The sequence below is a fragment of the Dermacentor variabilis genome, chromosome 3, assembly GCF_050947875.1.
Source record: "Dermacentor variabilis isolate Ectoservices chromosome 3, ASM5094787v1, whole genome shotgun sequence".
Lineage (NCBI taxonomy): Eukaryota > Metazoa > Arthropoda > Arachnida > Ixodida > Ixodidae > Dermacentor > Dermacentor variabilis.
Genome location: NC_134570.1, coordinates 235,190,642 through 235,212,203, shown reverse-complemented (window position 1 = coordinate 235,212,203; position 21,562 = coordinate 235,190,642). Strand labels below are relative to the sequence as shown.

The window sequence follows — 21,562 nt, the reverse complement described above, 5'->3', positions numbered from 1 at the left end:
TGGAATGCATCATGTAACCGCACAAAAACAAGGGACAAAGTGTCCTGTGTGTTCCTTCTTTGTCCCTTTTATTGTGCGGTTACATGATACATTCCAATGAAGTATCAAATCTGTTGATATATTGTGTGTATCAAACCTGTTAACATGCAGGCTTCTCTGTGGTCTGTGTTGTATTTTTGCGCTGTACAAGTCAATTCAAAATGAAAGATGGAATGTCCCTGCCTTTAGTTAATTGTATGTGTAATATATATATATATATATATATATATATATATATATATATATATATATATATACATGTCTCTCTCATGTTTTGAAATATATGTACATTCAGGAGTGCCTGCATGCTCTTCTCCCCTGCTCCAGTGACGAAAAGGAGAGCCTTTTTATGTACCATAGTAAAACATTCACAGGTTTTCGCTGTGCCCATTACATCACTTATCATATGGATCTGTCACAATACAGAGTAGCAGTGGTCCATCATACTAACCCACCCAACATAGCTATAAATTAGCACATACCGACATGCTGTGAAACAGCTGTTGCAAAGCCGCTGGTGCTGCCAATTTCTGCAGCACTGCAGTGGTACAGCTGAGTGCCACCTGTATTGTGACAAATGCATATGCATGTTAGCAACTCACTAGTTGCTGATGGTTTCATAAGCTTTACACTACACAATAAAGTAATCTAGACAACTTTGTTGGAACAAATACTACCCGCCGTGGTTGCTCAGTGGCTATGGTGTTGGGCTGCTGAGCACGAGGTCGCGGGATCGAATCCCGGCCACGGCGGCCGCATTTCGATGGGGGCGAAATGCGAAAACACCCGTGTGCTTAGATTTAGGTGCACGTTAAAGAACCCCAGGTGGTCAAAATTTCCGGAGCCCTCCACTACGGCGTGCCTCATAATCAGAAAGTGGTTTTGGCACGTAAAACCCCAAATATTATTATTATTATGGAACAAATACACATAATTAGGACACCATTTAAAGACTAACACTATTAATTGCCCACAATCTCTCACTCACTAAGGGATAATACTACTGAAACATCGGTGGAGAGCTCAGATTGACACACCCATAAAGGACAAGCTTTCTATGAGGAAAACAGTTATAACAGCGGTTAGTTTTCTTGATCATTTTATGTGCTCGCTTTGATTTAAATGTCATGCAGTACTATAAAATATGAAGTGCCGCATTTCTAGCAGCAGAAGGCGTCGTCAGCCTCATGGTACAACTGATTTTTGCACTGTTTGTCAGTGATCCGACACATACAAAGAAAACCGAATTCACACATACATATACAGTGCCAAGTGCACTCCTCCTTCTGAAAACGCAGCCGCCAGTTCCAATGCTGCTGAAAGGAAAGGTTATATAGAGTGCGAGACTGCATGGAACTACCACTTATGACTAAGTGTATGATCTGCTGATTGGAGAGGTAGTCACATGCTATTTCTAGTCTCTTTTAGAAGCATTACTAAAGGATGAATTAAAATCTATTCATAAGTCACGAATTTCACGCATCCACAGTTTGGTTAAATAACTTGTGAGAAAAAGACATGTTTACCTGGAATAGCAACCTTTTTTCCTGCTGCAAAATTTTCCTTCGATATAATGAAATAATTTTACAGCGTGATAATATATTGTGTTTCTCGCATTGCCGGCAGTGGCGAGTTACAGTGTTTATATCTGACTCATTGGGCGACAATACTGCCAAACACAAATGCCTCACGAACACGAGAACATGTCCCTCACAGAGAATAGCAACCATATATGCCTCTGTGAGACATGATCACACCTTTGTGGTCAAAATGTACATTAGAACGACACCACCATCTCATTAAAAAAAAGCCTCAGTACAAGGCAGCAGCCAACTGCATAATGTGAAATTGCAACTGATGTCTACTTACTGGTGGCCTGTGTTGGAGTCACTTCTGGCAGTTGACTGGGTGCTGAGAAATGCACGTCCTGGGTTGTCCCTACAAAACATAGAGGGTTATGTCAAATGTTGAAAATATATATACACCGGCATTTCATAAGTGGCAAAACAAATGAGTAAACTAATAAACAACTGTAATTTAAACAGAGTACACATGATAAGATAGGCTGTCAACTGGTAATGCATTATGCGAAAAAGCTAATGCATAGGAAAGACTATATTTATACACACGAAGCTGACACACAATTTAAATCGCTCTAGGTTTTTCCGTGCAGTATATTCAATTTATGATGTCTTGTGGTTAGAGCAAAATTAGTGTAAATTATGCACTAAATTATGTACCCTGGAAAACTTTTCTGCAATATGCACCTGTGCGCGCTTCGAATGAGTAGCGTTGTAAAATTTACATACATGGCATTTAACATAGTTGCTAAACACGGATTTCCTTTGCCCTGTGTCGTGTACAGTGAGCTACATATACCTGCCCCCCCCCCTTTATGTACTAGCCATACTGCGTGCCACTGCACCTATATGCACGTCAGTAAACCTCACGACACAGACATAAAAAAATAGAAGTGCCTGTTGCCTATGCCTGCATGTTATAGTGGGCCTCACCTAACCAAGCATGGGCTGTTGCTTTTTATAGTAAACACAGGCACCGTGCTCATTGCAAGTATGTATCATGTCACTAAGCAAATATGCAATTTCATTGTACCACTATTTTTTTATCACATGGATGTATCTGTTGAGAGGCAAGACAAAAAGCAGTCACTTCTCAGAACTAATCAGCTTTCTTAAAACACATTTCTAACTTTTCAATGACACTTGCTGCTATGTGTTTGTCTCCAGAGAGCATACTTGATTTGACTTTCCAATCGGAGACATTACATAAATATACCATGTTAAGATGACTGCCTGGAGCACGTGAGAATTTTTATCTTGGTGTAACATACTGTATCTTGATTTTCTTTACATTTGGTCAAATAGTACACCCAATATACCCACATACTAGTTTTCTTGTCCAAATTGCATGCCAATGTATTTTGATTTTTTGGCATTGGCTCCTCTGCACTACGTGAAGTCGCGCTGCACTGGCTCTTTCACATCCTCGTGTCCTTGCAGCTGCCTTCTTGCGTTATATAAAGCGGGTGCCTGAAAAATACAAGGGCATGGTGCAAAACAACATCAAGACAGTCAAGGCCATGGCAATAAAAGAAAGTCTTAGCGCTTAGTCTTCTTAGTGAAATGCATGCAAAACATCCAAATGACTGCAACAGTCAACTGCTAAATTAACTTCAATTTTAGATTTACACAAAAAAGAAATAACGGACAGTTCATCCTCGTTCGGCACGAATGTTCGAATACTCCTGCTAATGAATAGAATATTGGTCATTTTCAGACATCATAGGTCTGTCATGAGTCTGGTGTATCGCAAACACCACTTGCGACACCTGCTAAGCACGTGCCCAGTGTGCCCCCCGCACCATCCCTGGTTGTGCCACTGCTGAAGCCATAATTTGAGGATTATAGCTGCAAACATGATGCTCAGTAGGGATGAAAATATTGTCCTTCAGTTCAATGGATATATGGATGTGCCTATAAAAAAGGCAACAAGGCTTGTTATGGCAAGCTTACCCACATTTCAATACTAACAATAAAGTTCACTGCGGCCTGCATCTAAGCTTACTAAAAGGCATGAACTTATTTTCATGTATGAGGTCCGCAATGGAGTTCATTTTTTACAGACCCGACTTACTGCTGCAGCTTGAAATCTAGCATTTTAGATTCTTGAAGGCATGTAAAAGTTGCAGTTAAACCGCAGTTATTAGTTTATTACGCCAACCTATTGTTATGTGTACGACAGACTGGTAACACGGAATTAAAGCAACATTTTATTTTGATATTTTATTTCTCTACTAAAAATACTCAAGCGATAAACACGTTTTGATCTGCCATGCAATAGCAAAATGCACACATTACGCTTGTAACCCCCAGAGGAAGGCTGATTTAGCTATTCATATGACATAACTCTGACATGCCAACTCATATTAGCAAATGCAAAGGCATGTCCAAAACAATAAGCGTATGCAAAGCGCCCTTGCAATTGTAATTCCACACAGCAGCCGTTATATTCGATGCCGATGCATAACTAGCTGCTCGACAATTTACCGAGTTCGTAGACATAAGCATCCTTTCAGTTTCGCACCGTGCACGAAAACCGCAACAGGAGACAAAAAAAGACCTACCTATAATCACACCATTTCAATACATGAGCAAAAACAGTTCAGTCTTAGGGATAAACACTGTGAGAGCGATTTAGTGCACGACGGCGACGAGCGACGGCTTCGAGCGACAAAACGGGCCGTCGCTTGAACAGATGGCTCGGTTCTGGAAATCTAGAAATCGTCGCTCGTCACCCGAAAGTGCTATGAGCGACTAGCCAATAGCGCGAAGCCGGAACTGGATGTACATCGCTCAAATACAACCGATTGTCGCGCGGAACGAGCAAATGATTCAATTTTTATACGTGCAAGGATAAGAACCTACGGCAAGACCTCCGGAAATATTTTATGCTACTTTTTGTAGTAAAATACATCAACGTAAATTACTAAAGCACGCGTCACGCGTGATTGCAGCCCTCATGTCGGCAACACCGGGGAGGCGTCGCTCAATATTGTCGCTCGCACGGATACGACTTGTAGGCGACGAGCGAACGCGATAGTCATCTCCATCGCGTCGCTTGTAGCTGCCGCGCACAAGATCGCTTATATGGGGTTTATACTTTTTTCAGCATAAAACATGGATTCCTCATGCGTTTTCAGTAAGTTCAAGATAACGCGCCCAACTGACCTCTTGCAGTATGCAGCTGGATGCCTGCGGCAAAGTTTCTAACTAGCACTGGTGCTGCACGTAACTTCAGTGGGTCGCAGATTCCCCCTGCGCGAGACACCGTCAAGCGCGCGGTTTATTTATAAAAAAAGCATGCTACCAACAAAATGACGCCTTCTGTTATGTGATTCCTTAGTTCAACAGCGTTCCGTACACAGCAGACTGCCAAATTGAATAAATTCAAACACACAAAACGCACGCTAATCACGCTCCGCATAGGCTTGGAATCACAGGCTGGTGAGCGAACCATTTTAAGCGTCCTCTCGCCTGGCGTCTTATTGAGCATGCCATAGTTCTGGCAGCGTTTGCGATCTTTAAAGCTCTTACGGACAACGGCAAAGTGATAAAATCACATGCAGTTATCGCGACGACTGGCTTTTTCGATTGACATCGAGAGACACAGCGTGTATGCCTAGTCCTTTGTCAATCGCGTCGGCTAAGCACAGCGACGACTTCCTGGCGATAGCACGACATATACGGACAATGTGCACCTAAGTTAGAATTCACTTACCGTGGAGGATTTGCTGTTATATCCAAGGCATGACGAACGACTGTCGTGTTTTCGTGGCGACGCGAGATGGCTGCCATACGATCTCCCTTGGCTGGCCTTTGCTGCTGCTGTGCTGTTCGGTGGACGGATCATCTTTCTCTGGTGCTGTGTTGTTCCGCGATCTCGAGCGCGCGCGCGCGCGCGCGGTGGAGCAACTCCGAGCGAAAAAGTAGAGCGCTCGCTACGCGTTCCTTTGAATTGCGGCGGCCTGTTCTCTTAGAAGCAAAACGATGTGTTCTTTGCTCAGCGTGCATGAATGAAACATTGCCATGTTCGGGGCCAGCGACCTACAGTTGAAGCAGAAGATTACGCTAAGTTTTCTTGTCTATTGCCGCAAGGGTAGAACGGGCATTCCACTCTCTCTCTGAAGGGGAGAGTGAAAAGCACATTTCACTCTCTCCTTGGTGAGAGAGTGAACAATGCATTTCACTCTCCTCGACATTCTGCGAGAGTAAAACGACGCTTTGAAGAGTGAACCGGCCGCTTTACTCCTGCGATACCCTTCCTAGTTTTTAGAGTGTAGGTGGTTGGATGACATTAAGAAGTTTGCAGGGATAACATGGCCACAATTAGTACATGACCGGGGTAGTTGTAGAAGTATGGGAGAGGCCTTTGCCCTGCAGTGGGCGTAACCAGGCTGATGATTATGATGATGATGATGCAAAGCAGACACTGACGCCGAGAGAACTACTGACAAAACGGAAGCTCCGTGTTGGCTCCAAAGCACAATGTTTCTTTTTTGTTTGTTTTTCGCATTCCTTGCCGTTGACATCGCAACTGTTGCACTTGAGGCGGACGCGTGAAATATGCCTAAGTGCAAGCAGGCGTAAACGACACAATCTGGGAAGTGCAAACTGCGACTCAGTGGCTTCCCCGCAAGTACAGAGGTTAAACTTCTCTGCGCGTGTAGCTAGTACAGCCACAGAAAGAAGCGTGTAAGATAGAGGAGTGGGCAGGAAGAAGGGTTAAAGAAGGAAGAGACACGCCTGCGTGCAAGGCATGGTGGGGCAAGAAATGTATCGACAGCGCGCATATGATTCTCGCGTCAAGATGTTGTTAACGCTGCTCCTGTATTTATATTTTAGTCTTCCGTATATGCTAGAGTGTTTCATCTGTACGTGTATTCGCGCAAGATGTTGGCGAGTGTAGTGTTGCGTTCATGCTGCCAGAAGGTAGCACGGATAATAAAGCCCTTCTGGAAGGACGTCTCCGGGTTCGTTAAACAACCTTCGCGTTCTGACCAATTTCTCTGAAAGAGTGACCAACAAATTTTTTTTATATGAGGGTTTGATTAAGAGTAGGTGTCGTATGAACAAGAAAATCGTATTAAATCTGATCTGTCCTCATGTTGAGAATACGTAGCAATAATGAAAAAATTTCGCTGGGGCTTAGCTAAGGTTAAGCCTGGATATCTCGAAGCGAAAAGGTTCGGTGATGCTTATGGTTATGCTTTATGATTTAGCATATGGTTATGCTTACGGTTTAACTTATGGTTATGCATTATGATTTAGTCTATGGATATGCTTACAGTTTAACTTATGGATATGCTTATGGTTTAAGTTATGGATATGCTTACGGTTTAGCTTATGGTTATGCTTAGGGTTTCACTTATGGATATGCTATACGTGTGCGTTGTGTAGCTATGCAAATTGCTTATCAATGATATATATCATAAATTATGCAGGACTATTAAATTTCTTTATTCATCATTCTTGGGCACATAGTCTTGCGATTTCTGTACAGCCATAAACACAGCTCTCTGTATCGGTAATATCACTCTCCTCCCATGTTGAATGCGCACGCCTTTTTCTCTGGCAATCGGTTATGTAGTCGGCCTCCGCGATAAACACGCGCTTGCGGTGAACGTCAAACGATGACGCATAGTGCGCGGCAGCGGCCACCTGCGCCGACTCCGAACACGCTTACCGAGCCAATTCCGACATACGCCGGCTTGCGCGAAGCGCGGTGTTGAATAGCGTAGTGAAGCTTTTCGCTTCAAAACTAGTGTGACAACCCTTGAACGGGCTCGAATGCGAGTCTCTGCGTCGCTGTTGCCCTCTACCTTGCCGTCGCCAAGTCCCACCTAACATAACTGTCTCGCCCTCCGCCAGATAGCGATTAAAGCCCGAGGTGCTTCTGGGTATGTGGAAATCTGAAATGGTTCCAGGACTTACACTTGGAAATGAGGTTTTTGCTTAAAGTCAGGGTAGAATCGGGACGCGATGGCAACCAAAGGTCAGAGGGACGCCTCGCATTGGGCGCTCACGGGAAGACTACAAATGAAGCTGTGCAGGGTGATATGGGCTGGAAATGTTTTGAAGTGAGGGAAGCTAACAGTAAAATTGATTATGAAGAACAACTGGGGAATATGGAACAAAATAAATGGGCTGGGAGAGTGTTCATGTATTAGTACAGGAAGAACCTTGATTCGAAGTGGAGGAAAAGAACTGGGAAGTTTATGAGCGAGTATTCCACCGGTATGGTGAGTAACATGGCAACAAAGAACGTCAACCGGAATGCCAGAGAGGTTGAGACAATCTCATCGGTGGCGTAAAGGGGAAAAAAACCTGCTAAGTGTAACTACATAGGAAAAAATTAAATCAGGAAAGAAAAAATTAATGATGACTCAAAGTGAAACTCTTTACTTTGCGAAGCGAGTTCAGGATGCCTTAGAACACGTACCTATAAAACGAGATATAAGAAGGAAGAAGAAAATGTGCTTGCTGAGGTAAAGCTGGGGAAACGATAGAGTACGCTTTATTATAATCAGTGGGCATGGAAGCACAATGAAGATACCTGACTAACGTTTCTTCTTGTTCGTTTTGCAGTGTATAGGCATGTTCCTGGACGGCGGTGGGATGCATGCTACGCCCTTGTTCGGCGCCAACATCAAACCTGCGCATGCGTCTCAAGATTCCAGCTGGGGAGCGCAGCTTACACCTACAGCTACCAACAGATCCACTTTTGCTGGAAGTGACGCTCCGTACTGTTTCCTTTGGCAGCACAGGGCAGCTGCAGTGACATCGTCAGACTGCATGGCGGAGCACTTAAAAGCCAGCTTCCTGGCCTTTCTCTTCAGTGGGCATGGAAGCACAATGAAGATGCGGGAGTCACGTTTCTTTTTGTTCGTTTTGCAGTGTATGGCCATGTTCCTCGACTGCGATGGGATGCATGCTACGCCCCTCTTCAGCGCCAGCATCACACCTGCGCATGCGCCTAAAGATTCCAGCGGTGGAGCGCCGCTGACACCTGTGGCTATCAACAGATCCGCTACTGCTGGCAGTGGCGCTCCATACTGCTTGCTTGGGCAGCACAGGGCAGCTGCAGTGACGTCGTCAGACTGCACGGCGGAGCACTGAAAAGCCAGCTGCCTGGCTTTCCCCTTCAGTGGGCATGGAAGCACAATGAAGATGCGTAACTCACGTTTCTTCTTGTTCGTTAAGCAGGTTGGTCACTTTTCCGTACTGCCCAGGAAATGTTACAAATCAGATGACCCTTCTGCAATTGTGCTTCCATGCCCAGAAGCCTTGCTTGAATCTTTTTGTGCGTTATTCTTAACTATGTGTTGTGGCGTTGAACAAAATCCAGGCCCTCCTATGGATGAGATACTTCGTATGGTGAAATAAACTAATGAACGATGCATACGCATAGAAGCCAATCAAACTAGCATGGCGCAGGCAATAGCTGAGCTTAAGACAGCGCAGGAGTCGTTTCCTGCTGCGATTGGGGAAATAAAGGAGAGCCTAGAGGCAGTCGTAGAGCGAAGTGCTGTCTTTGAAAACTGGGATCAAGAAATGTCAGCTACGCGCCGGGAACTTAGGCGCATGCAAGATCACTTCTTCGCGGTCCATTCGCGATTAGATGACGCAGAAGATCGGTCACGACGTGATAATTTATTATTCTTTGGAATATCCGATGACGCGTCAGAGACATGGAGTCAGTCAGAAGAAAATATAGTCGCGTTTGCTTCTGACAAACTGGAGATGTGCTTATCAGCAGACCAAATAGCGCGTGTCGACCGAATCGGTCGTTTTACACGGGGAAAAAATAGGCCAATAATTGTTTAGCTTTGTGCGTCCACAACCAAGGAGATCGTTCTTTCTAAACGAACCTTGCTCAAAGATGACGAGGTTAGCATAAGTGAAGACTTTCCACCTGCGACGAGATTGGCTCGTAAAAAACTACTGGAATTCAGCAAGGCACTTAACACGAAGTACAAACGGCGCCACAACATATACATATGTTAAATATATATTACATATATAACTCTGCCAAAGACAAGGTTCAAGAACAGAGTTCTAGTCCTAACGCACCCAGGGCTGAAAACTTGTCCTTAACATCAACTCGGTCGGGTATGGTACACACTGGCGATGGCTAGGACAGGATGAGGGGAGGTGACTCGACAGTTGGTGCGTCTGTACTATTCCCTAATATACGTAGTTTCTACCCCTAAAGAAAGATAACTTGAATGCGTTAATTCATGAGTGTTATACTGATCTTGTCGTACTAACAGAAACCTGGCTTTCTAGCCACAAATCTAATTCGGAGTTATTTCATTGTAACAATAAATTTAATGTGTATTGTGAGCGCACTGATATAATGGGTGGAGGCATTCTAATTGCCATTAATGAAATTATTAAATCTTATCCTATCCATGTTAGTAACAATCTAGAAATAGTGTGGTGTTGCATTACCGTTAATTTAAGAAAGCTTAACTTGGGTGCTTACTACCGTCCCCCTCCCTTTTTCTGCAGAGTTTCTTGATTGTTTGAGTCAGATTGTTGTGCGCTTCCCTGGTGTACCACTTTTTATTCTAGGCGACTTTAACTTTCCCACGATCAGATGGTCCCAGTCGTGTCCCTTTTGAGAACCAACATGCGTGGACGCGGTCACATGTCTTAACACAAACTCCGATTTTAACCTATCGCACATTGTTCACCCAACGACGCGTGTAACACCCACTACTTCGTCCTTACTCGATCTCGTCCTTACATTTGCTCCTGACATGACGTCACTCGTTACTCGTGTGCCTGGATTAAGTGACGATGAAGTGCTCGATTTCACATTTTCTATTCCATCTACACGTGCGCATAAACGTCTCAAACAAATAAGAGACTACAAAGGTGGCAATTACGATGCTATTAACATTGAACTTTCCTCCTTCCTTGATAACTTCATTTCAACCTACAGTGAGCAGTCCTTCGAAGAACTTTCGAATTCCTTTAGAGCAAAAGTGGTTGATCTAACAAATTTATTCGTTTAAGGGCTGTTTATGACAACACTAACGCTCCCTGGTACAACAGATATCTCAAGTGGTTATCGAACAACAAAAGCAGGCTGTTTCGTAGTGTGAAAAAATCGCCGAACCAAGAGAGATGGTCTGTATACAAAGCCGCTTCTACGGCATATTCAGAGGCACTAAAAACGACGAAATTTAAATTTTTCCATTAAACGTTTTCCTCCTTACTCAAAACTAACACTAAACGCTTTTGGAATACAATTAAAAAACAGCAACAACAACGACGTATCTCTCAATAGCAATGGTGAACCAGTTATGAAGCATCTTTGCGCCTCGATCTTTTAAGGACACCTTTACAAACTTGTTCTGGGATCCAATATTGGATCCAAATTCGTCATGGTCCTGCCTTATCGTCCAGGCGTATGACTGGCGTAAATTTCCTGCGCACTTTCTTCATCTGGCAATTCTGCGCACTCCGGTGGATGCTCCGAGCGTGGCCACTCCGACAGGGGACGCCATCGGATCAGTGACGTCAAGCTTCATCAGTACAAAAGCTCCGTCGTTCCGGCACCCCGACAGTGGGCAATGCAGCAGCAGTAGCTTCAGCATGTTGCCTAAACGCTTCTTCTTGCTTGCACAGGTACGTTACTTGGACAACTCGTACTGTATCCGATCCGATAATCGATTCCTGCTGCTGCTGTGTTGCCCACACAGTCGTTTGCGCAGTAGACTGACGACTGTAAAAAGCGCTTTGAGAGCGTTGTTACCGTTTAAAATGAGTCTTTTGGAATGTGGCGACGTTGAGTCAAACCCTGGCCCAACGGATAGGGAAATGTTGTCGCAACTTTTATCTGGCCAAAGTAGCATGACTGCTTCTATCAATGATGTACTGGCTAAAGAGAGTAAAATTGAAACAGATATCGCTGATTTAAAAGAACGCATGCTCAGCTTGGAAGCTCAACTGAGTACTTTACGTTTATTACAAACAGATGTTATTAATGTCAAAAAACAGTAACTGACTTGGAAAATAATGTCTCCATCTTGCTATGTAAAGTCGATGAATTAGGAAACAGAGGTAGAAGAAACAATTTGATCGTGTATTGCCTAAATGAACAAGACGGGGAGACGAACGATAGTCTCTTGAATGTGATCAAAAAAGATGTTTTCAAGGAAAGGCTTAGACTTACTATTGATAATGCAGAAAGATGTCCCAGGCTAGGAAAGAAAAAGGAAAAAGCACGCCCCGTGATTCTAAGATTCTTGGACTATCGCGATAAAAGTTCAATGCTGAAAGAGTGCAAAAAGCTTAAAGGCACAATGCTTTCTATAACAGAGGACTTTTCTTTGAAAGTTCGGGAGATAAGAAAAAAATTATGGCAAAGCTCAAAAGAAGAACGTGATCAGGGCTCCAAAGTTAAACTAGTTTTTCATAAATGCTACATTGATGGTGAAATGTTTGTGCGGGATGTGGAAAAGGACAAGCGCTGTAAGCTAAAAAGAAGGAGCAAATGACGCGCTAACACTTGCCAATCACCATTCACCATCTTAAGCCTTAACTGCCACAGCGTTGTCAACAAAGTAGAACAGCTTGAAGGCATCCTTTGCTCGCTTGACCCCGATATTGCCGTATTGACGGAAACGTGGTTAAATGAAGATATATGTGGTAGCGAATTTGTCCCGATAAACTACAGAATAATGCGAAAAGACCGCGATAGAAGTAGAAGAGGAGGGGGCGTAGCTATTCTTTTTAAACATTCCTTTAAAATCATAAGAATGCCGGACACCTCTGGAGTAGAAAGTGTTTTCTGCACATTTTGTATTAACAACGTCAAATACATTCTTGGTGCCGTATACAGGCCCCCTAACTCGCCTGTCGCAAACTTGAAATGCTTAGAATACCCATATCAAACAAGCAGATAAACTAATCCTAACCGGCGATTTAAACTTGCCAAATGTCGACTGGAGCACATTCACGTCCCGCTCCATCACAAACATTGATAGTGAGATGATCGATATTGCTTTTAATTTTGACTTATTACAGGTAGTTAAGGATTTCACTAGAACCCACAAAGATTCAAATGCAGTTCTCGATCTATTTTTGTGAGTGGAAATATACAACATGATGTCTTATGTATGGTCAGAGACGGCATTTGAGATCATCAAGAGTGGTATTGTCGTTGCAATGCGCCCCTCGTAGTGCAAATGACAAGATTCAATATTACCCTAATTTTTCTCGTGCAGATGACGCGTCTGTAATTGATACACTAGCATTTCATCTGGACGACTTTAAAAATAACACAGCTAGCATGAATGATCTGTGGCTTCTATCTAAAGGCATTATATTCAACTGTATGCAACAGTTTGTCCCAAAAATTGCGAGGAAGGCTACGCGTCGGAATCCTTGGATTTCCCAGGAGACGTTGCGCCAGCAACGCAGGCTTAAACGGCTTAAAAATTCCGCAATATTGAAAACTAGTTCCAATTCCGAAAGGGTCATTGAGGAAGCATCAAATAAATTAAAACAAATGATCATAAATGACAAACATAATTACTTTAATGTACAGCTTCCTAGTTTCATGAAAACGTCTCCAGGGAGATTCTGGAGGACGATGAGTCATTCTTCTTCCCTGTCCGATATGTTTATAATAGACGGTGAGACTGTACACGATGAGCAGGTTGTATGTTCTGCTTTTAACAATCATTTCAGTAGTGTATTCACAACGGATGACGGTTGTCTGCCCTCTTTTTACGTGGATTTGCCTCCCATTCCCTATATTGTTATTTCTGAGAATAGTATATGTCACTGTTAAAAATCGATGAAAAAAATCCCCCGGTCCAGATGGCATACCAAACACTTTCTTAAAACGTTATGCCGAGTGGTGTGCGAAATACTTGGAAATTTTATTTAGTAAATCGCTTCAGGATGGCATCCTTCCGGATGACTGGAAGACTGCAATAATCAAACCCTTACACAAATCGGGAAACAAGCATTGCATAAAAAACTATCGACCAATTTCCCTGACTTCAACAACATGCAAAATTTTTGAACACATAGTCTATAAGCATGTAATCGGTTTCCTTGATGAGTATTGCGTATTGACAAACGCTCAGCATGGATTTCGACAGGCTTTTTCCACAACCACTCAGTTAGCAGAAATAATTCACGATTTTGCCAACACAATAAATAATAGAAAACAAAGCGACGCTATATTCATGGATCTCAGTAAAGCATTCGACAAAGTAGCCCACAGCAAATTACTTCACAAATTAAGTTTTATACTTAGAAATGATAGGCTATTCAAATGAATACAGGCGTGCCTAACCAACCGTTTCCAATACGTTAAAATAAACCAGACTTCCTCCAACACATTACCTGTTGCCTCTGGCGTTCCGCAGGGATCCGTGCTGGGTACTCTTTTATTTTTGCTTTATATAAATGACATTGGCAATAATCTATCTGTAAAAATTAAACTTTACGCGGATGACTGTGTACTATATGATGAAAGTGACTCCCCCCAAAATCAAATCAGGCTAAATAGTGACTTTGGCAAAATAGTTGCATCGTGCATCAATGGCAAATGACTATTAACTATGAAAAAACCGTCTTTATGAGAATAACACTAAGAAAAAAGTCAGAACACTTGTATCTCCGAAGTATCTCACTATAAATATCTCGGCGTACACATATCCCATAATCTTTCCTGGTCAAAACATACTGACACTCTAATGGCTAATTGTCTTCGCAAATTGTTCACCCTCAGACGGTCGCTGAAATTCTCCACACCAACTGTCCGCCTCCTGGCATATAATACAATAGTTCGTCCTACTTTAAAATATACAATAATCATTTGGGACCCCTACACAAAAAGAAATATTGAGAAATTAGAAAGAATTTAAAAGAAAGCTGTCCGATTCATCTACAATTCTTGCGGTCGAACTTCTATAACAGATCTCCTTAAACGTAGTGGCTTCTCTTCGATTACAGAAAAAAATCGTGTTTCCCGATTAAAATTCTTTTTTCAACTAATGAATGGCCACTACCATATTGATACCTCACACATCTTAACACCTTTAACTGGTTATGCTACTCGTCATAAACACTCCCTAGCAGTAACCCCGTTAACACCGCACAACTGCTTCAAATACTCTTATTTTACAAGAACAATAGTTGATTGGAATAAACTTCCTGATAAAGTCGTTACACAAAATTCTTTATCCCGTTTTGAGGCGCACCTGCATTCATGAATCAACCGTACATACTTTATTTGCTCCTTTCTTCATGCATTTTGTTCTTTTGCCATTTTGAATTCATGCGTCGGCAGGATTGCTTGAACTGTATGTTTTTATGAATGTACTTGGATGTTCCCACCCTGCTAAGATCTTGTAAAAGATCGCAGTATCTATAAATAAAAATAAATGAATAAAAAGAAACTTCTCTCTCGCCCCTTCATCACTAAAGCGACAGTATATATCACTTATGTCCGATCTAATCTCGAATATGCCTCATCAGTCTGATACCCTGGCCTTGCAACTCTTACCAATAACTTAGAGGCAATGAAGAATCATTCAGCACGTTTTATCCTAAGTAACTACCATCGAACTTCCAGCGTAACGAAGATCAAATCGATACCTAGTCTGCGCCCGCTTGCACATAGGCGGAAACTATTTCGACTTGTCTTGTTTCATAAGATCTCTCATCCTAAGCATGTTCTTAGGACACGACTGATTAAATCGCCTAATTTTGTTTCATCTCGACTTGGTCACCACCACAAAGTCCATGTCCCTCACCAAAACCCTGTAACATACTCGCACTCTTTCCTGCCCAAAACCAGCCTTGACTGGAACCATCTTCCCACCTTATTAGTTAGCGTTACCAACTATGACCACTTTCGTGAAACTCTTGCCAGCGTTATTTAACGCATTCCATAATTTCTTTTTCTGTAAACGTTCTTTATGTCGGTTGGAAACCTCATCTTTTAGTGTTTAATCGGCTGCAATAGTGTTTTCTTGCCGTAATTATTGGACAAGCCTTGCATGAGTGGTTATTAGAAATTACATTCGTTCCCATTTTTGAAATTTTCAATTGTGTATGTGCAAGTAACTGTATTTATGTTGAAAGATTGACCCCTCCCCTCTATAATGCTTGTATGCCTTGAGGGTGCAATAAATAAATAAATGAATAAATAAATAATGTGTAGATATCTGCTCAGCGGTTGATTTAGCCACCTCTGGCTTCCTTGAATCTCTTAGGTTCAACGAGAGCAGGGGGACAGCAAACATGTCCCAGCAGAGATTAATAAGAGACGATTGGGAGATTGGTAGAAGAAATATAGGGAAACGACAAACAATGGAAGCGTACAAAGCAAAGTTCCCAATAAGGGTTCAGAAACATTGGTGACGGGAATTCTTCGTGCTCTTTTTCTTTCCTTTCTTTCTTGCCCTCAGATCAGAAGGATATTAGACAATATAATAACAAAAGCTTGGTGGCGGAACCCACCACTCCGTTCCGTAGGGGACGCTAATAAAATGCATAAAATTAAATAATAAATCCAAGTGATTTGAGATATTCCCAAGCGCAAAGGCATAAATGACGATTTCATGGAGCTGCTGCGGGAGATATATAGAAACAAGTGAGCAGAAATTGTATGGCAAGGCATGGGTAGTGACGAGGTTGATGTTCACCAAGGACTGAAGTAATGATATCCTTTGTGTCCACCATGGTTCACGCTTTATGTTGAGGACACAGGAAGACGACTGGTAAACAGTGAATTACGGTTTGATTTATTCTACATGCGTAACGGACAAATAGTGCAAGAGAAGGTCCCCGAACCAATGTATGGGGACGATGCTGTGCTACTAGAAGACATTGCAAGAGATTTAGAGACACATGCGAGTGTGTGTGGCAACGCATGCAGCAACAAATATAGGCCTTCAGTTTAGCGCAGCACGATCAGGAATTGTGATCTTTAATGAGGAGACGAGTAATAACGTGCTGTCAATTCAGCAGCAAACCATAGTCATAGTCAAGCAATTTAAATGCCGCGGCGTATGCATAAACAAAGGAAAGGCTTACTCAAGCACCCACCGAGATAATATGCAAATAAAAGGGAAGCGGAATGCAGCAATATTGAAACATGGAGCCCTTTGGGACCACAATAAATGAGGTGGTGCGTGGAATCAGAAAAGGAGTAATGGTGACAGCGCTAGCGTTCGCATACGCCATTCTCTGCCTAAAACAGGATACCTTGTCGGGGTTGAAAGCTAACATTGGTAAGCCGGTTGGCTTTGGGAGCCCGCGGTAAAACCACAAATGAGCCTGTGTAAGGAGATATGGGTTGGGCATAGTTTGAAGTCAGAGAAGCGCAGAACAAAATTAGTTTTGAAGAACTCAGGAACATGGATAAATAGAATTTGGCGGCTAAAGTGGTCAAGTATCTGTAGCTAAAAATTGTGGAGACAGAATGGAGGGTCAAGTAACTTGACAACCAAATACAGGCTAGCAGAAAATGTAAATAGACAACCAGGCTCGAGTCATCAGAAAGACAGTGAAAGAAACAGAGACAGTGAATTGCGTGCAAAAAATGGAAACACAAGGAGAATGGAGATACAAGAATAGGAAGAAATAAATTAGAACGGAAAATCTGTACAACACAAAGGGCGGCGCCTTGCTAGTTGAGGCTCCGGTTGCTTAGGGACAAATGCACACCGGAGCAGCAGCAAAAGTCAGGAGACCACACAGCGCATCCTAATGGATAAGCAAGAGAGGTTTAGAGTATTGGTGGGGAAAAGGCTGGGAAGATATTGGTACGCCTGGATCTGTTACAGGCATATCTGGAGGCTCAAGGTGTATATAAAGAAGATATATAAATGTTTTAAGGAATAGAAAAATATTAGAGTTTTAGGCAATAGGCTGGACTGAAAAGCATCTACAGCATACATGCTAGGTCAAGCACGCTAGGTGAATATGAAACGCAGTTGCTGGCGTAGAAACGCCCTCCCCTCGCCCTTTCGAACAACCTCCTCACTTCCTCCGTTTCGCTGGCGATATTAACGCGACAGCGTTAAGGCGCTCGTGTCGCAGAAAAGCCGGTGTAATCGGTGTCGGCGGCGTGGGCCGTGAGCGAAAAATCCCGGCAGGCAATTCGTAAATAAAAACTACTTGCAAGATGGGCTGCGTGGGAATCGAACCAGGGTCTCCGGAGTGTGAGGCGGAGACGCTACCACTCAGCCATGAGTTCTTTTTTTTTTTCTTTATTTCCAGACAATCAACAAATACATCAATACACACTGCTACCACCATCTGACAATATTCACTTTCCCACCGCTGCGCTTGGAGCTTGCGGTTGAGATTACAGAACTTTCATTTTGGCAAGGGCATCCATCAATAACAACAGTTCATCGTCATACGCTAACTTCTGAAGGCCGAGAAGAAAGAACATGACATAAGGTATACTGTCTTACACTGTGGATAGGCAACGGATATCATGCGCTGTTAACGGTAATTCTCTTTTAATAGTTATTTGCATAATATCCCAAAAGAAGACCGCACTCCAGCAGTCAAGAAAAACGTCTTCTATAGTTTCTGGTTTCTTGCAAATTAAACAATTAGCCCCCCATGGTAAATAGTCCCCTCTTTCTTCTAGCCATGTTTTCACAGGCAAGATATTAGTATGTAGTTTAAAAAAAGAATGTTTTCACTCCCCCTGGTACAATCATTCGTTTCACACGTTTTAGCACATCTTTCCCTTGGCCTTCGCGGTACATTAATCGATATAATGGTTCTGGGAACATAATATCTAATAAATCCGAGCTTATCCTCTTACGCCTGACTGTAGCCCAATATTCTATGGAAAAGTGGTGGTTTAAAAATCTAAATGCTACGACCACCTCACGTAAAAATTTACTCGTTGCGTAACACCCACCCTCCCTCATCGAGACAACAAAGTTAGGTAAGACATTGCTCAATCGGACTTGAATAACTGTTTGCAAGAAAGAATTTGTCGTGTCTCGTAAGAACAAAAATCTAGAAATCAGTTGCTTTAAGTATAAATTTGGTAATGACAAGCCCCCCTGACCCAACTTGCGAAACAAGTTGTTCTTGCTTGTTCTTTCATATTCAGACTGCCACACAAAAACAGCAAATGCTCTATGGAATTTCTTGAAGTTGAATCGGGAACAGCTCAGAACTTGCATGAGATACCACAGCTTGCTCACCAGGAAGATTCTGCAGATAGCCGCACGTGCGAATATAGAGAGGTCACGTCCGGCCCACTTATCAGTTTGGGCTTTTAATTTCAGTTTTCAGTTCAGTTCAGTTTTATTTCCTTAAAGACCCCTTTGCTAGGGGTATTACATGAGGGGTGGGTACAGTTGATAATGCAAATATAAACACAGGTATAGAGAAAAAATAGTACATGGAAGCTACATTTTCGTAAGTGCATAAAAACAGAAATAATAACGCGTGAAAAAGCAGGTTATTGATTAGCCAACAAGGACACATTTTCGAGAAACGATGTCGGGCAAGTGATGCAGCTACGTGGTGCGGAAGGGCGTTCCAATCCGATGCTGTGCGGGAAAAAAAGACGAGGAAAAAGTAGTTTTGTGGGAGCGTGGGCGTAAGACTTGTAATGAGTGCCCAGTTCGTAGCGACATGCGTGCGGGTGGTGTGATATATGGCTCGTCAAATAAGGTACTGTAAAGAAACTTATGAAAGAGGCAAAGGCTAGCAGTAGCGCGGCGACGTGCAAGGGGCTGTAGAATTCCTGCACTTTGCCATTCCACAAGACTTTAGTGTCTCGATGTGTGCCTAACGGTACACCAAGATAAATCCCAGGCGTGCGCTTCCACTGCATACCTTCAATGACACGCGGCGTTGTTTGCCACCGGCCGTGCCACAAGCCGACACACTTATTCAGGTTTATGTTGATGTCCGTCATGTCACAAAACTCACGCATAATTTTCATGGTAGCTCGAACAAAAAAAACAACATCATCATTAGCGTAAGCTAATAAACGCACCTCACACCCTTTTAGGCTGAATCCTCGCACATCCGGACTATCAATAATTCTTTTACAGAGAGCCTCTAGATATATTGCGAACAAAAGAGGTGACAGGGAACACCCCTGACGAACAGAGGAACGCACTTCAATCCTTTCAGTTAGCTTATGGTTGACAATGAGGTTAGTTGTACAATTATTGTATGCCATTTTAACTCCCTCTGTTATCCGCGATCCAACACCGACATAACAAATAATTGTAAACAGGAGATTGTGACATACTCTGTCAAACGCCTTTTCTAGATCAATTTGTAACATAGCGACTTTCCTAAAATATGCATCACAAGTTTCAAGAATGATGCGAGCCACATGGATATTAGTAAATATAGACCTCCCTGTTATCCCGCAGGTCTGATGCGGTCCTACTAAAGCACCAATAACCCCTTGTAATCTCCGCGCAAATATCTTCATTAAAACTTTATAATCTACGTTTGTCAGCGTAATTGGCCTGTAGCATGTTACTTTGTTAAGTTTATTTGCGTCATCGCTTTTTGGTATCAAGACTGTATACGCCCTTTTAAAGGACGGTGGCAAACGACCTTTTTGATACGCCTCCATAAAAACACGTTCTAATAAGATGCTACCTTCGAGCAAAAGGCTTTGTAAAAAAACTGCTGTTAGGCCATCAGTTCCTGGCGATTTTCCAGGGTTAAGGTCTTCAATGGCCATTTCGATCTCCTTTGCTGTGATGTCTTCCGATAATCTATCTTTTTCTTCGGCGTCTAACCTAGTGTTACGTTTCGCCTCCGACGTGCCGTATAGCCGGCGCGGATGCAACGGACGCCGGGGCTTCGATCACAGCGGCGGACATTTTGGCCAGTTCAGCGCTGTCCCAACGCCTCCTGCTAAGCGCGTCCAGGCATGTTTCAATGCCACGTGTGTGTGTGTGTGTGTGTGTGCATGCATGTTGGTGCCCACGCTTGTCAAAGCGCGCAGCAGGGGAGAGGAGCTCCCCAACTGTGAAGCAAGGAGGTCTGACCGGCGCCGGCCCGGCGGAGACTTGTCGCGACGTGTTCAGTGCTCCGCCGTCACGTGCACCTCTTCCGAGCCGTTCCTTCTTGCTCTCGACTCCGAGAGTATAAAAGCAGCTGCCCCGGACGCCAGGGAGAAGCTTCGATTTTATTCAGTCGAGTAACGTGGTCTCCCGTTTCTCCACTTCGGCCGACCTGACCGGCCGCTCTTTTGCGATACTAGAATAAACAAGTTGTTCTGTTAGCAGTCGACTCATCCTTTGCCAGGACCTTCGGATGCTTCAAGCTGTGCCCCAGGCCGCTAGGCCAACGCTACCCTTGGGGCACGGAGTAAGACATTTAGGAGGGGAAACTCCCGTCAGCGCGAGCGAGCGCGGGCGACCATATAAGGTCACAATTATTGTATGCGCTGACGGGGCCATATACAGTGGCGGCGCCATGCGGCGCGTCGGAGAAGCCGCAGCGAAAAAAAAAATGCAGCGCCCGGGCAGGCCGCTGCGGCGCGCTCTCAACGGCGGTAATTTCTTTCCAGGCCGCCAGGCGCCGCCAGCACGACAACGGCTCCGCGGCTTGTGACTTTTTCTGGTTGCCGCAAACAGCGGAGTTTCCGCTCCTAAATGTTTCTTGCTCCGTGCCTTGGGGCTTGCGACTCATTTGCAACAACTGGTTGCCAGCGGTGAGATAGCGAGAACGGAGGCCAGCAGCGAAGATATGCGGTCTACTGTATGCTGAGCAGCATAACGGCCATTTGGGAACAGTGCAACGAGCCCTGTGTGATGACTGGTTGCCTGCTGCGGAACGACTGCGCTGAATTCTTGGCTGCGAGGTTTGGTGAGTGCGGGACTTTCTTCTGAGTTTTGCCAGGCTTTTCTTAGTGTCAGAAACAGAGCTGGTAATTGTGGTTGTCGTTGCTGCCGGGT

General features: G+C 43.6%; 1 long non-coding RNA gene across 1 annotated transcript; it reads right to left on the bottom strand.

Moving 5' to 3' along the window:
* Positions 1-1,948: 1,948 nt before the first annotated feature.
* Positions 1,949-5,463, bottom strand: LOC142574439 (uncharacterized). Its single transcript, XR_012826537.1, has 3 exons — positions 5,338-5,463; positions 2,947-3,089; positions 1,949-1,977 (listed from the first exon to the last, which is right to left on the bottom strand). It is a non-coding gene; the product is annotated as an uncharacterized LOC142574439 (long non-coding RNA).
* Between the last annotated feature and the right edge of the window lie 16,099 nt (positions 5,464-21,562).